This window comes from Acomys minous (genome assembly GCF_964271855.1).
Source record: "Acomys minous genome assembly, chromosome: 1".
Lineage (NCBI taxonomy): Eukaryota > Metazoa > Chordata > Mammalia > Rodentia > Muridae > Acomys > Acomys minous.
Window position 1 is genome coordinate 12197501 of NC_140483.1, and position 12372 is coordinate 12209872.

Consider the following 12372-nt stretch of genomic DNA (forward strand, 5'->3'; position numbering starts at 1 on the left):
TGGGGCTGGCCCACTGTCCACAATCTAATGGGCAAGACTCGGGAGAACTGCTTTTAGCATCACGGTTGTCCGGCACGAACTCCTTCCACTGTGAATGCTACATTACTGATTTTGAGCTATATTAATGCATTCACTCCTAAATCGCTCACTTTCGCTTGAGATTTCTCATGAAAAAGAGCTGAAAGAGCCCCAGGGTTTAATCTAAGTTCATGAAGCCAGCCAGAGTGCTAGTTATCAGTTTCTCAGGTCCCTCAGAGGAACTCCTCCTGGTCACCAGCAGGGGGAGCACCCTGGGCAGAGATCAGGGGAGGAGCCCTGGGCCCTGGGAAAACTAGACCTGGCCTCTGGGCTCAGGCGGGAAGCGCCAACAACTGCCTGCCTGATGGGTGCATTTCCAAATTCAGATGACCACCAAACTAGTGGCTAAATTCGATCCTAGCTCCACAATTTAGCAGGTATGTGAGCTTGGGTAAGCGCTGAAGCTCTTTAAGTATCAGTTTAATCATCTATAAAATAGCCAGGATAATCGTTTCCACTTCCTCAGGCAACACTGGGGCCCATACCAGAGAAGCAGCTGCCTGTGTATAAGCCTCCAACAGTTCTTGCTTTGCTCCAGTAGACAGCCATTATTCATGAACCCGCACCTCACCAGAAAGGCACACACTTAGAAACCACTGAGGGGGAAGGCAGAGAGAAAGAACAGGTGTGGAGTGGCTTGGTCTTTCTCTTACCATTCAGGGGAGAATACATAACAATGATCCTTGTTTGCTTTAATATCCCTAGGTAATGGTCCCTAGCATTCCCAAGGAACAACAAACAAACAAACAAACAAACACAATGATACTCTCTGTAAAACCAGTGTTAGTGTCCCGATGGTTTAGGCTCAGAATGGTCTCCTTCTGCCTACTTGTTAATAGACTCATTAGCACACTTTTACAGCAGCTGGTCAAAATAAAATAATTTCAACTGAGTGATTATGGAAAACTAGCGCCTGGTGGGACACACTTAAGACCCTTGGGGGAGTGAGCTGACCTAGCAGCGGAACACTCCGACCTGTTTGTTGCCAGGTTAGGCTCTGCCAGTTCTCTCAGTCAGAAAATTAACACCGCAGGCTCTGACAGACTCCCTGAATGCGGCTCAGCTAAACCTTGAGTGTCCATAAACAAAGCAAACTGCCAGAATAGCTGGGTAACTGCCAGGCCAGGGAGCTGGGAAGTCCAAGCAGCCTCCCAGCGAGTAACAAGACAGACAATTTGCTAAGAGTGGAAGAAGTCCTCTGTAGAGTGAGGTAAACTGAAATCCACTGGGATTTGGGGTCCATACGAACAGGGAACAGGAACCCTATTAAGCCCAGATCCGATATGCAAAGAATGGAAATTGGAAGTGAGATGATTAAAAAAAAAATCCTTGAGAACAGTCCTGGGAGGATCTGTATTCTGTACTTGAAGAGAAAGTTCCTTAGGCCCATAGCACCAAGTCAGCTCTGTGGCTGGCAGAGATGCAAGCTGAGCCCCAGAGTAGGGAGCAGACAGCCGTAAGAGTCCAGGTGCCAGGGAGGCCCGGTGGCACTCAGAGGAAGGATAGCAGGCTACCAAGAAGAGACTTGATACCCTATGAGCATATCCAGGGGGAGGAGGTCCCCTTCAGTCACAGTCATAGGGGAGGGAAGTAAGGGGAAAGCGGGAGGGAGGGAGGAATGGGAGGATACAAGGGATAGGATAACAATTGAGATGTAATATGAATGAATGAATTTTTTTAAAAAAGAGTCCAGGTGCCGAGGAGGAAGATGATTTCTTTGGGACAGGCAAGGGCTGCGTGATGTGCCCTGAAGAGAATCACGTGCTTCCCCAAGGAGGCTTATGCAGGTGCAGTCTGCCTGGGCAGGACACAGGGGTGTCTGTGGTCCATGTTAAGCTGGGGTGGGAGTCAGGGTGGCTAGGCTGGTGACAGTTAACCTCCATGATATATGAGGTCACAGGAGCAGTGCTGGGTCCAGAGATGCCAAATCTGAGTTTGAAATCTGCATTGGCTACCAGTTGGGCATTCTGGGTAAGCTTTGGTTTTCTTATCCCCCAGTTCCTGCATTTCAGGCCACAGCAGCCCAGGGTGGACAGCGGTGTTAAGGTGTGTGTGTTCAAATACTTGCAGCGTCTCTGTTGCTCCAAATTGGTCAGAGGAGTGGCATATGTGTATAGTGGCAACCTGGAACTAAGGCATGTCCCCATCCTTGTCAACTCTAAGATGACGCAAGGAAACTTGACAGCAATCAGACCACAGCCAGCCCTCCCGAAGCAGCATATTCATCTCCACACGGGCAAAACTGAACGCCTGTTGCAGGGGTTCTTAAAAACTCTGGTGCTCCAAATTTGATCATGTCCCCTGGATGGGGAGGCTTGGTGGCACTCAGAGAAAAAATAGCAGGCTACCAAGAAGAGATTTGATACCCTATGCGCATATACAGGGGGAGGAGGTCCCCCTCAGTCACAGTCATAGGGGAAGGGAGTAGGAGGAAAGCAGGAGGGAGGGAGGAATGGGAGGATACAAGGGATGGGATAACAATTGAGATGTAATAGGAATACATTAATAAAATAAAAAATGTATGGATGAAAATGGACCCACGCATATCCTGGCTCTAAGGAAAACTTACTCTCAGAGTGTGTACACTGCTAACATTTGAGGTTAGCACTCTCCTTTTCCCTTCCTGGTACTTCCACCTTGCCTCACCCATCCCGACCTCTCTCACGGTTTCTCGAGTCACTGCCCTCTGGCAGACATGTGACGGAATTATACCCAGAAGTGGCTTATAGGTCCCCAAGCAGGGCCTTTGGTGATGATACAGACTCTTTGCTGAGAAATGCAGGGGAGGGCAGCTTGGTGACAGAAACAGGAAGGGAAGTGTGGTCTAGAGGCCCAGGAAGACAGGAGTTGAGTTTGGCCCTAGGAGGTTAGTTTTGTATTGTGAAGTAGAAGAAGGCTAGAACCATTGGACTGGAAAAGGCTGCTGAAGAGGGGAGGGGGTAGGAGGGAGGGAGGGAGGGAGGGAGAGAGATTAGGGGGGCCCTCCCTTAGGCATAACCAGAGAGAGACTGGATGACTGGGCAGGCCACAGTGACTACCTTTGTCCCATGTCCCTGGTAAGGGGCTTGGAAGTGCTAAAGATAAAGAAACAGTGACACTTCCGGGTGTTTGCTGTAAATCCAGCCCTGTGAGATCCCAGAGAGTTCAAGCACCTAGAAAGCTGATTCCTAGAAAATAAAGGAGCAGCGTGGCAATCCTGCAGATCTGAGCACGTCCATATTAGGGATCCACATGCTTCACATGCCAAGGAAGAAAAGAAAAGAAAGGAAAAGAAAAGAAAAAGAGAGTTTTGTCCCTCTGAGACACCGGTGCTCATAGCAGCTCAGGGCCAGTGGTGGCTTTAGGCGCCACCTCTGCTACATGTGTGTGGAATTCAGGTCCCTGTAGGTTTCCCTTTCTCTAAATAGGGGTGGATATGAAGAGCGAATGGGACGCCCGGCTCAGACTCCTGAGCGTCTTACAGTCTCTCGCATGTTGCACTTTGTTCATTGACTATTAAATTATGTTTTGACTGTGAGAGTGCTCTAAACCACACCGAAGCAGAGTCCAGAGAGAACTGGTCAGGTGACACCGACCGATGGGCCTTGTGGTGGCGGCAGAAATGTGAACACGAAGCTACAGTAAAGGGCCAGCTCACTCGCTTGTGTGGAGCATAACAAAGAGGTTTTAATGGATCGCAAGCCAGGCGAGTTGAGTCCAAATCCTAGCTCGCCACTTACCACTTTCAGTTCTTAGAACGATACTGGCACCAAGTAAATGCCACTTGCCTGTTTATTACGATTATGAATGCTATTCATTTGTGTAAGAGGGAAAATGCCTGGCCACTATAAGGTAAAGCTCGGGGCTGGAAAGATGGCTCAGCCGCTAAGAGCACTTACTGCTGTAGACAACCCGAGTTTGCCTCCCAACATTGACTTCTGGAGGCTCACAACTACCTGTAAGTTCAATTCTGGGAGCTCTTCTGGCCTCCGTGCACACATGGGCTGATGTGCACACACTCTCACCTGCCTATAATCCCAGCACTTGGGAGACCAGAGTCATAAGCAGAGGGATGTAAGCCTGTGGACAGCAGGAGCCTCTGTCCTGAGCTCCAGGCCGACCTTCAGCCTGGCCTGGTCCTCGACGGTGCTTCTAAGCTGAGCTTCTGAACACCCAGCTGTCCCGAACGCTCTCTGCCTCTTCCAGCCGCCACTCCCCGGTCTCTTGCAGTTACCAGGCACCAACTGTATGATTTTTGTCTTGATGGCCCTCTCATTGTCTCATGGGCATAGGGTTTTAACGTCCCACCTACACCTGCACGATTCAGGACTGTGGGAGCCACACCTCAACCCTGTCTTTGCCCCATAGAGCTGAGCACATCACAGGCTCTGGCTCACAGATCAGAAGACTAAAATCCAGGGCTGGGAGGCCCCAAAGCCCCAAGATCTGACTGAAGAGGTGACCCACCCTTCACATTCTTCCCTGCAAAATGAAGAACAAGACATCACGTTTGGGCTCAGAAACTAATTGGGCACAGCAGAAGGCTTTGCTATATGAGGCTGACGGCATGCAAGGGCAAACAGAATGTTTTTTTCTTCTACTCCTCAGCAGAGCTAAAACTAAGGGATGCAGGCAACTAACAAAGAAACCAGGAGAGGTCTTTCCCCTCCTCAGACAAAACTAAGACCCGGCAAGACTAGCTTTGCAACCACACAGCAGAATCAGAAAGGTTGCTTTGCTCAGAACAGCAAAGGTTGGAAGGGAACGATCCTGGCTCAGTTAAGATGGGTGTATCTTCCATGGTAACCAGCAAGCCCGTCATCTTGCCTGAGCTAAGTCATCCTGATTGTTATAATAGGGGCTGTTTTGTGCCAATTTGTAATTAAGTTTGGCCCGGGGCCCTCCTCTGGGACACCCCCCAGAACCTCACCACAGCGTGAAAGACTAAACATTTGGCAGAGCAGAACCCAGAACCTTCTTCCCAGGAAACCCACCTTCACTGCGCACAGCATGCCAGGAGTTGCTCACTACTGCTTTCTCGAATGGAGTCAAGAACTAAAGATTTGGACAGACTACTCAGAGTTGTGTCCTCTGAAGAAAGGCAGAGAAAAGAGACCAAGCCACAAGTGTGTGGCAGAGCCCCACTGCCCCCACATGACAGAGGCAGGTAGGCATCCACCCCCTCTCCCAGGCACTGGGCAGGAGGAAAGCATTGCTCATGTGCTTGACTGTTAAGGTCATCCCTCAGCACCAGTGCACAAAGGGCCCAGTGGTTAAGCTGCTTGCCTGCAGTGCACAGTGCTAGACCGCTGGGTCCCACACACTAGCTAACTACAGGGCTAACCCACAGCTGGGAGGAAGCAGTCGCCACAGCAGCTTTTCTGGAGAGACATCCTAAGACAACTGACCCCTGATCACCCCTCAGGAAGCACCATTCCAGCTGTGGTTTTACAGAGCTGAGCCTTGGCTGCAATTGCCAAAGGCCAATGATTTTCTGTCTTCACCCTGGGACCAACTGCCCTACCTCTCCCTGCTGGGTAAGGTGTCCAAAGCCTCCACTGACTGCCAGTGACTGTTTTTCTTCATTAACATATTTACTTGCTCATTTTGCAGGCTCAAAGGAGGATGCCTGAATCCCACTAACAAGGGGGAATAAAATAGACATCATAGGCATGGGAAGCAGAAGGAGAGAGGGAACGAGACGGGAGCCTAGAGTAACTGTCCTAAGAGGCTTCACCCAGCAGCTGATGGAAGCATGCAGAGAGACCCACTGTCAGTGACTTTTTAAGGTGTCCATAGCTCAACTGATAGACTGTCTGCCTCTCCTTTTCTAAGACAGCAGGAAAGCAGATAGCCGCCTGCCTCTTGCAGAAGGTGGAGCCAAAGGTGAAAGCCAGAAGGGTGACACTCTAGGGAACCCCTTGTCCCAAGGGCAGCATGCAAGTGACTCGTCAATCCTAGAGTTGCCCCGCTAGGCACAGGTACGCACTTTCCATTCATTTTCTCAGCCAATGAACCCAGGTTTCCATGCTGAGAGGCAGAGGGCGCCTTCTCCTTCTCCGGATTGAAAGTCAGGCGGGAAAGTCGGTATAAAGGGCCCAGGATTAAACTAGGAGGAGGAAAGAGGGGCGGTGGCACCACCAACCGTGTCCCGCCTCGCCTCAGCCCCGCCAGTCTTGGGGACCACGCTACGGGACCCTCTGCAACTACAGGTGCTCACCTTCCAAGCGGGATCCCCCACACCGCGGGCTCCAGCTCTGACCTCCTCTCCAGGCTCCAAAGCCGCAGCCTAGTTCTGGGCACCGAGAAAACCCCGCCCACCTGTTCGCCCGCCCACCAACGGGGCCCCGCCCACAACTCTGATGGTACATTGTGGACCGCGCCTGTCTTTTCTAAATCCTAGCCAAGGTACCTCAGCCTAGGCACCTTCTCTGCTCTCTTGCCAGTGGCCAGACCTCCATCTCTTACAACGGCTTGTGACTGAGGCAGGATAGAAAGCAGAGTTGGGGTGGAAGGTGGATATTGATTATTAGAGAGCCCAGGACAGGAGGCAGAGGGCCATCTAGATGACGCAGGCAAGCACTGACCCAGGGAAGGTAGCCTAGGCCCTAGTCGCACAGCCAGCACAGCAGAACCAGAACCGGGGCAGTTACTTCCCTTCTTTCCTCTGTGCTTTACGTGTGCCAAATTCAGGGAAGATCTTGAAGATGTGATGCTGGGGGTGAGGCTGGCTGGCATCTCGCCCTCTACTACTTGGCTACACCCTCTCTCTATTCTAGCTACTGAAGATGCGAGTGTGTGTGTGTGTGTGTGTGTGTGTGTGTGTTCATATGCTTACTTCTCTGCATCATTCATTAGGAGCTGTCCATCTTTACTGAGACAGGATCCCTTACTAGCCTGATACCAAATCTGCTAGGCTTCCTGTCTCCATCTCCCCAGTGCTGGGATTACAGGCAAGTGCCACCACACCTGCCTGGCATTTTAACGTGTGTGCTACGGATTGAACTTTGGTCTCATGCTTGCACAGGCGTTTTTGTCACCTGAGCCATCTCCCCCAGCCTAGCAGGGAATATCTTAAGGTCACGTTTGAGTCAGCAGATGCTACTGTGTGTGACCGAAGGCTGCAGGAGGAAGTTGTGGTCTCCCTCAGGAGAGCACAGACGCTGCCCATCCTGTGAGCCCAGTGTCCTGTCTTAGCTCCCCTCTTCCTTCCCACTCTCCTTCTGCTCCTGCGTCAGCAAGGAGGTTGCCGTTGTGGGGCCGGGGTGTGGATCTCCTTTCTAGAAAGGGACATGCTGAAAAGACTCCCAGAGCCTGCTGCCACTGAGTGTTAAAAAGAGGGGATTTGTATAGTAAGGTGGTATTTCTGGGGGGTGAAACTCAGTTCAAGGACAGGAGTGCCACAGTCTGGAGTAAGATTGGGGTCGCGTGGAGGTTAAGACAAAGATGACAGCTGCCTGTTGCAGCTGGGGTGCAGTCCCAGGGTGACTCACGTTCCCTACTCATTGTCCGACAGATACGATCAGGCAGGGCAGGAGAGATGGAGGCTTAAACAAAGCCTGGCACTTAATTACCACGAAAGATCTCATTAAACAGTCTTCTCAGCTCCCTCCTTGGCTGGCAGCTTGAAGCCCAAGTGACAGGTTGCCTCAAGTAGCTCTCAAAGGCTGAGTGCAGAGAGATGGAACCCCCCCCCCCCCCCGGCCACCTGTTCTGCAGGGAGAAGCGGGGAGGTTTATAAGCCCCAGGAGGTAGTGGCCTCTGCACCAACATCTGACCTAAGGAGCCTTGCTGAAGGGAGTCTAATAGGTCCCTATAATGTTGGTGGGACTGAGGATAAGGCCAGGAGTGTTAGGTACGTGGGACCACTTCCTTCCTTCTCGGAACCATAGGGGGATTTATCACAGGAGGGTTAGGAATGTGGAGGGAGGGCCTCCTAAGGTCCCACCCTGCCTGACCCCTGATTTTGGGTAATTATTCTGGCTACTGGGCCCCAGCGACTCTTCATCAGAATGAAAAGCACTAGCTGGAATGTTCTTTCTTCATGATTTTGCCTTGCTCGTTAGATCCACACCCCCTCCAACATCACATCTTCAAAGAGAAGGCTCCGAACCCTTCTACAGATGCTCACCAATTTATGGTGGTTCTGCTTATGAATCTGTATCAATAGATATATAGATATCTTTCTGTGTGTGTGTGCATGTATGTGTGCGTGTGTGTGCATGTGTGTGTGTGTGTGTGTGTGTGTGTGTGTGTGTGTGATGGTGCAAAAGTGACTTGCATTCAATAGAAACTAAACTTTGACTTTTGAATTTGGGTCTTTCCTGGCTTCACATTCTGTTCTATTCTCTTTTTAAAAAAATAATTTTATTTTCTTTTTACTCAGGTATGTGTGTGTTTGCCTGTGGTGGTCATAAAAGGATGTCAAATCACCTGAGGATGCAGTTAGAAGAGGCTATGAGCAGTTAGACGTGGGTGCTGGGAACTGAACTTGGGTTCTGTATAAGAGCAGCAAATGCTCTTAACTGCTGAGCCATCTCTCCAGCCACTGATTCTTGGTGCTGTACAGCTAGCCATGCGATCACAAGAACGAGCGATCAAACCCCGAAGTATACGGTTTCTGAAGCCATGATGCTTGGTAGCTTGGCTATACGAACCAAATGCATTTTCCCTTTGTGGCATCTTCAATTTACAGTGAGTTGACTAAGACATAACACCACCACGAGACAAGTTGTTCTACATCAAGTCAGACCTATCATCTTACTGCCTGGCAACCCAGTCTTCTCCCTTCACAACTCTTGCCTCAGTCTATAATTTTTTTTATTGATACATTCAATGTCAAAGTGAGTCTTTCCTTCAAACTGACAGGCCTGACAGACTGACTATAAGCCTCGTGAGGAGGGGAGCCATGTCTTATCTTTTCACTTAACGCATGGTACGTGTTTCTCAATAACTGTTGGCGGTGACTAAATGAATGAGCACTATTGGCCCACCTTCATTTTGAAACTGAGGCTCAGCCCGTGACATTAAGCATTAGTGACTATTGTTACTAGTTCTATTTAATACGTAATAAGCCAAACAAGACTCAGGGAAGCACAAACTCCAAGATTCACTAGGTGCTTTCAAAAATTGATCACCTTTCCAACAACCATATATTCAGTCTTCCTGTAGAACTTGGCATTTCTTGCTAAGGACACCAATCTGAGTTAGGTCTGCCTTGCAGCATCAAGGAGCCTGTCTTCCGGTAGAGGGTCGGACACAGAAACAAATCATTAGAAGGTGATTGGATATATGCATTAATAGCATCTGGTTCTATGTCTGCCTGGAAGGCCCTCGTCTGGGACCAGCTGACATAGTGGTTGCAGGCAACGGATAGGAATGAGTGTTCCCACATACAGGGAAAGAGTGAAGGGATATGGCCTGTTTGGAGACCTGCTGGTTCAGTGGGAGTGGATGAAGAGGAGTGGACAGGCCTAGATCAGAGGCCTGTGAACCTGTGAGTGGCTTGCAGCCTGCACCACAGTTCCAGGATTCAGCCCATTGTGAGGGGGAAGTAGGACACTAGAAGCATGAAGCCGCTCAATCCGTTATGTCTACAACAAGAAGGAGGGAGAATGAATGCACGCTTGCGCTCAGCTTGCCCTCTCCGTTCTGTGCACTCCAGGACCCCTTTCCCAGGGAGTGGTCCCACACACAATTAAGATGGCTCTCCTCCTATCAGTTAGCACAATCAAGGCAGTCCATGACGGACTTCTCAGAGGTGAACCCTAATCTAGACAATGCTGCACCGGTGTGCCTAGAATTGAAAATTACAACTACCCATCTCAGATTATGTGCCTGCTCTCTTAGTTAGGCACTGCTGTGTGGACTTCCGTTTGAGCAGAGTGTTTAGACATTTGTCTGAGGGATTTGCAGAAGCAGCCAGCCATGTTTCCCAACTGCCTATGGAAGACAGCCTAGGTGACAGTGGTCCTTTGTCACTAGTCAGCCAGAAAACGGTGCTGGATAATACGGAAATGAATTCTACCAAGAGCCCAAACCCTAACAAGAGCACACCTTAGGCAGACTACTCCTGGTATCAGCCTGGCCCTTTGGCTTTCAGAAACTGCAGAACCACAGATAGGTATTAAGTCCCCACGGTTCTGGTAGTTGGCTGTGCAGCAGTAGAGCAGGAATATATAAGATGCTGGTGACCCAAGGGCAGAGCTGGTGACTCAGAGAAACAAGAAGTCTTAGAAATTGGATCCAGACAGTCTCCCATGGTCCCTCTGCTTGGCTCAGTCGAGCCTTTTTCGCCTTCTTCCTTAACAAATATGGCTCAAAAAAAGATCATTGTGTCCACCCTGGGGTGCCATAATAAGCCATCCCTGCCATTTGGCCAACCTGCCCTCAGGTGCCTCGGTGGTGAGCTTTAAGGGGGCAGGCCTCTTTCCAGAGTTTGCCTCATCCTCAGTAGTATGTCCTTTGTCTTTGACTCTGTGTGTGTCACATGGTGAGTCCTTCACATGGGCTGCCTGAAGGCCTGAAGTAAAGGGTGTGGTGAGGACAGTGTGTGTGTGTGTGTGTGTGTGTGTGTGTGTGTGTGTGTGTGTGTACAACCTCATTTCTACATTCCCCACCCTGCAAGGTCCCCCTGAGACGGACTGTGGTGTACCCTGTCAGCGAATGCTTAATGGTTGAAATAAGTTCTTCCTGAAGATTCATGAGGACTTCCAGGACAGTGGCAGGTCTGCTGTGATGACTGCAGGGCTCTGTGTTCTTCAGGCTCCGCCCCCTCTCCCCCCCACCCCCACCCCGACTGCCAAGGGGTGTGGCCCAAGAGGCCTGTATTGGTAAGGGGTGCATGCACTTTTGCTTCTAATAATGTTTCACCGTGTTGCCTGACAACACTAGTAGATTTTCCTTCCTCTTTTGTTTATGCCATGAACACTTTTTTTTTTTAAATCTCTTTACCTTGGCTTCTGTAAACTTGCTACTCTGGTGTCAGAGAACACATCTCTGAAAACTGTGAGGGCCCGATGAGACCCACACATCACTCATTTTCTACCAACTTCAAGCTCTCTGTAAGTAGTGTCATCAGGTTCAAAGGAGGATGCCTGCAGGCAAAGGCAAAGTCTGGGAACGATTGCAACTGGAGCAAGGCTGTGTTCTGGCGGAGCGTTGTATGGAGTCTCTCCCCTCAGGTGGGTGGTTGTCATACTTTGGAGCTTTCATTTGTGGTGGTCTCAGGGTGACATATGTACCTAGACTTGATTATTTTTAATAATCAAGCTGCATACTAGCCTTAGGCAGTAGTACAACTCTGGTTTAAAAATCAACCAACCAACCACTGTGGTAATAGGTTTTGATTGTTAATCCACTTGACCTAAAAAGAGTTTGACCTTATGGCTGGCCATGTCTTCCAAAGCAACTTCACTCTCAGTATCTGCGATTTGATGGTCACTCTGGACCTTTTCTCCCAGGTTCCCAAGATGAAGTGGATGCTCCATCTCTTCAGTTGGTCCCCTGCCCCACTCTCATATCAGGTGGTCCTGATAAACTTTCAGTCCTGTGGCTATGTTGAGGTCTCGTGGGCTGGCTGCTTTGCCTCCTTTGGCAAACCCAGGCAACAGAAGCAGAAGTTGTTGTTGCTTTGTTTGCTTTGAGCTATGATCTCACTGTAATCTCAGCTGCCCCAGGAGTGGGAATTTACCCAGAATTCCTCTAGAAAACTTCTCTCTCTTGCCAGTTCTAGCCTCGTTGGTATTGTCCTAGTCCAAGTGCTCATCTGCCCATCCCCCCTCATCTAACACCTGAACACTGAATCATCCACCTGATGGCTACCCAAGCATGAGAGCCATGGATGCCCTGCACCTGCATTCAAAGCCCAGGCTCCCTTATTCCTTAGTGCTGTAATCTTGGATGAGTTTTTCAGTTTCTCTAAACCTTAGTTTCTGATCCTTAAATCAGAAAGAATAATACCAGGTTTCCTCGGGGATAACATAATACACTGTCCAGAGGACAGTACCAATTAGACGCTAGGAGGAAGGCAGATGGATAAGTAGGGTTCTTTGGAAGAGCAGACTCGGGAATGAGTGTACACTGTAAACGGAGATTTGCTACACAGACTTACATGAGAGGGCCAAGATGTCTAATAAATGGCTGTTTGCACATGGCAGAGACAGAGAACCCAGTAGCTGCCCAGCCCACAGGACTGGATCCTCACTAGGTCTAAGGCGGAAGCAGAGGCCTGGAGCTCCCTGGAGAGTTACTGGTATTGACCTCCTCATTGGAAGTGCAAAGAAGCTAAAGTCTAATGTCACAGAAGACAGAGGC

General features: G+C 49.8%; 1 protein-coding gene across 5 annotated transcripts in view; it reads right to left on the bottom strand.

The window, feature by feature from the left end:
* The window catches only part of TLR5 (toll like receptor 5), a 37386-nt gene that overhangs the window by 20246 nt on the left and 4768 nt on the right, over positions 1–12372 (bottom strand). The window contains exon 1 of one of the 5 annotated variants that reach the window (XM_084752825.1): positions 6278–6324. The exons of 3 other annotated variants lie outside the window; for them this stretch is intronic. The gene's annotated coding sequence lies outside the window, so the exon portion shown is untranslated. Of the gene's footprint in view, positions 1–6277; positions 6325–12372 lie in introns of those variants that run through there. One more of the 5 variants, XM_084752822.1, reaches the window with a different exon arrangement.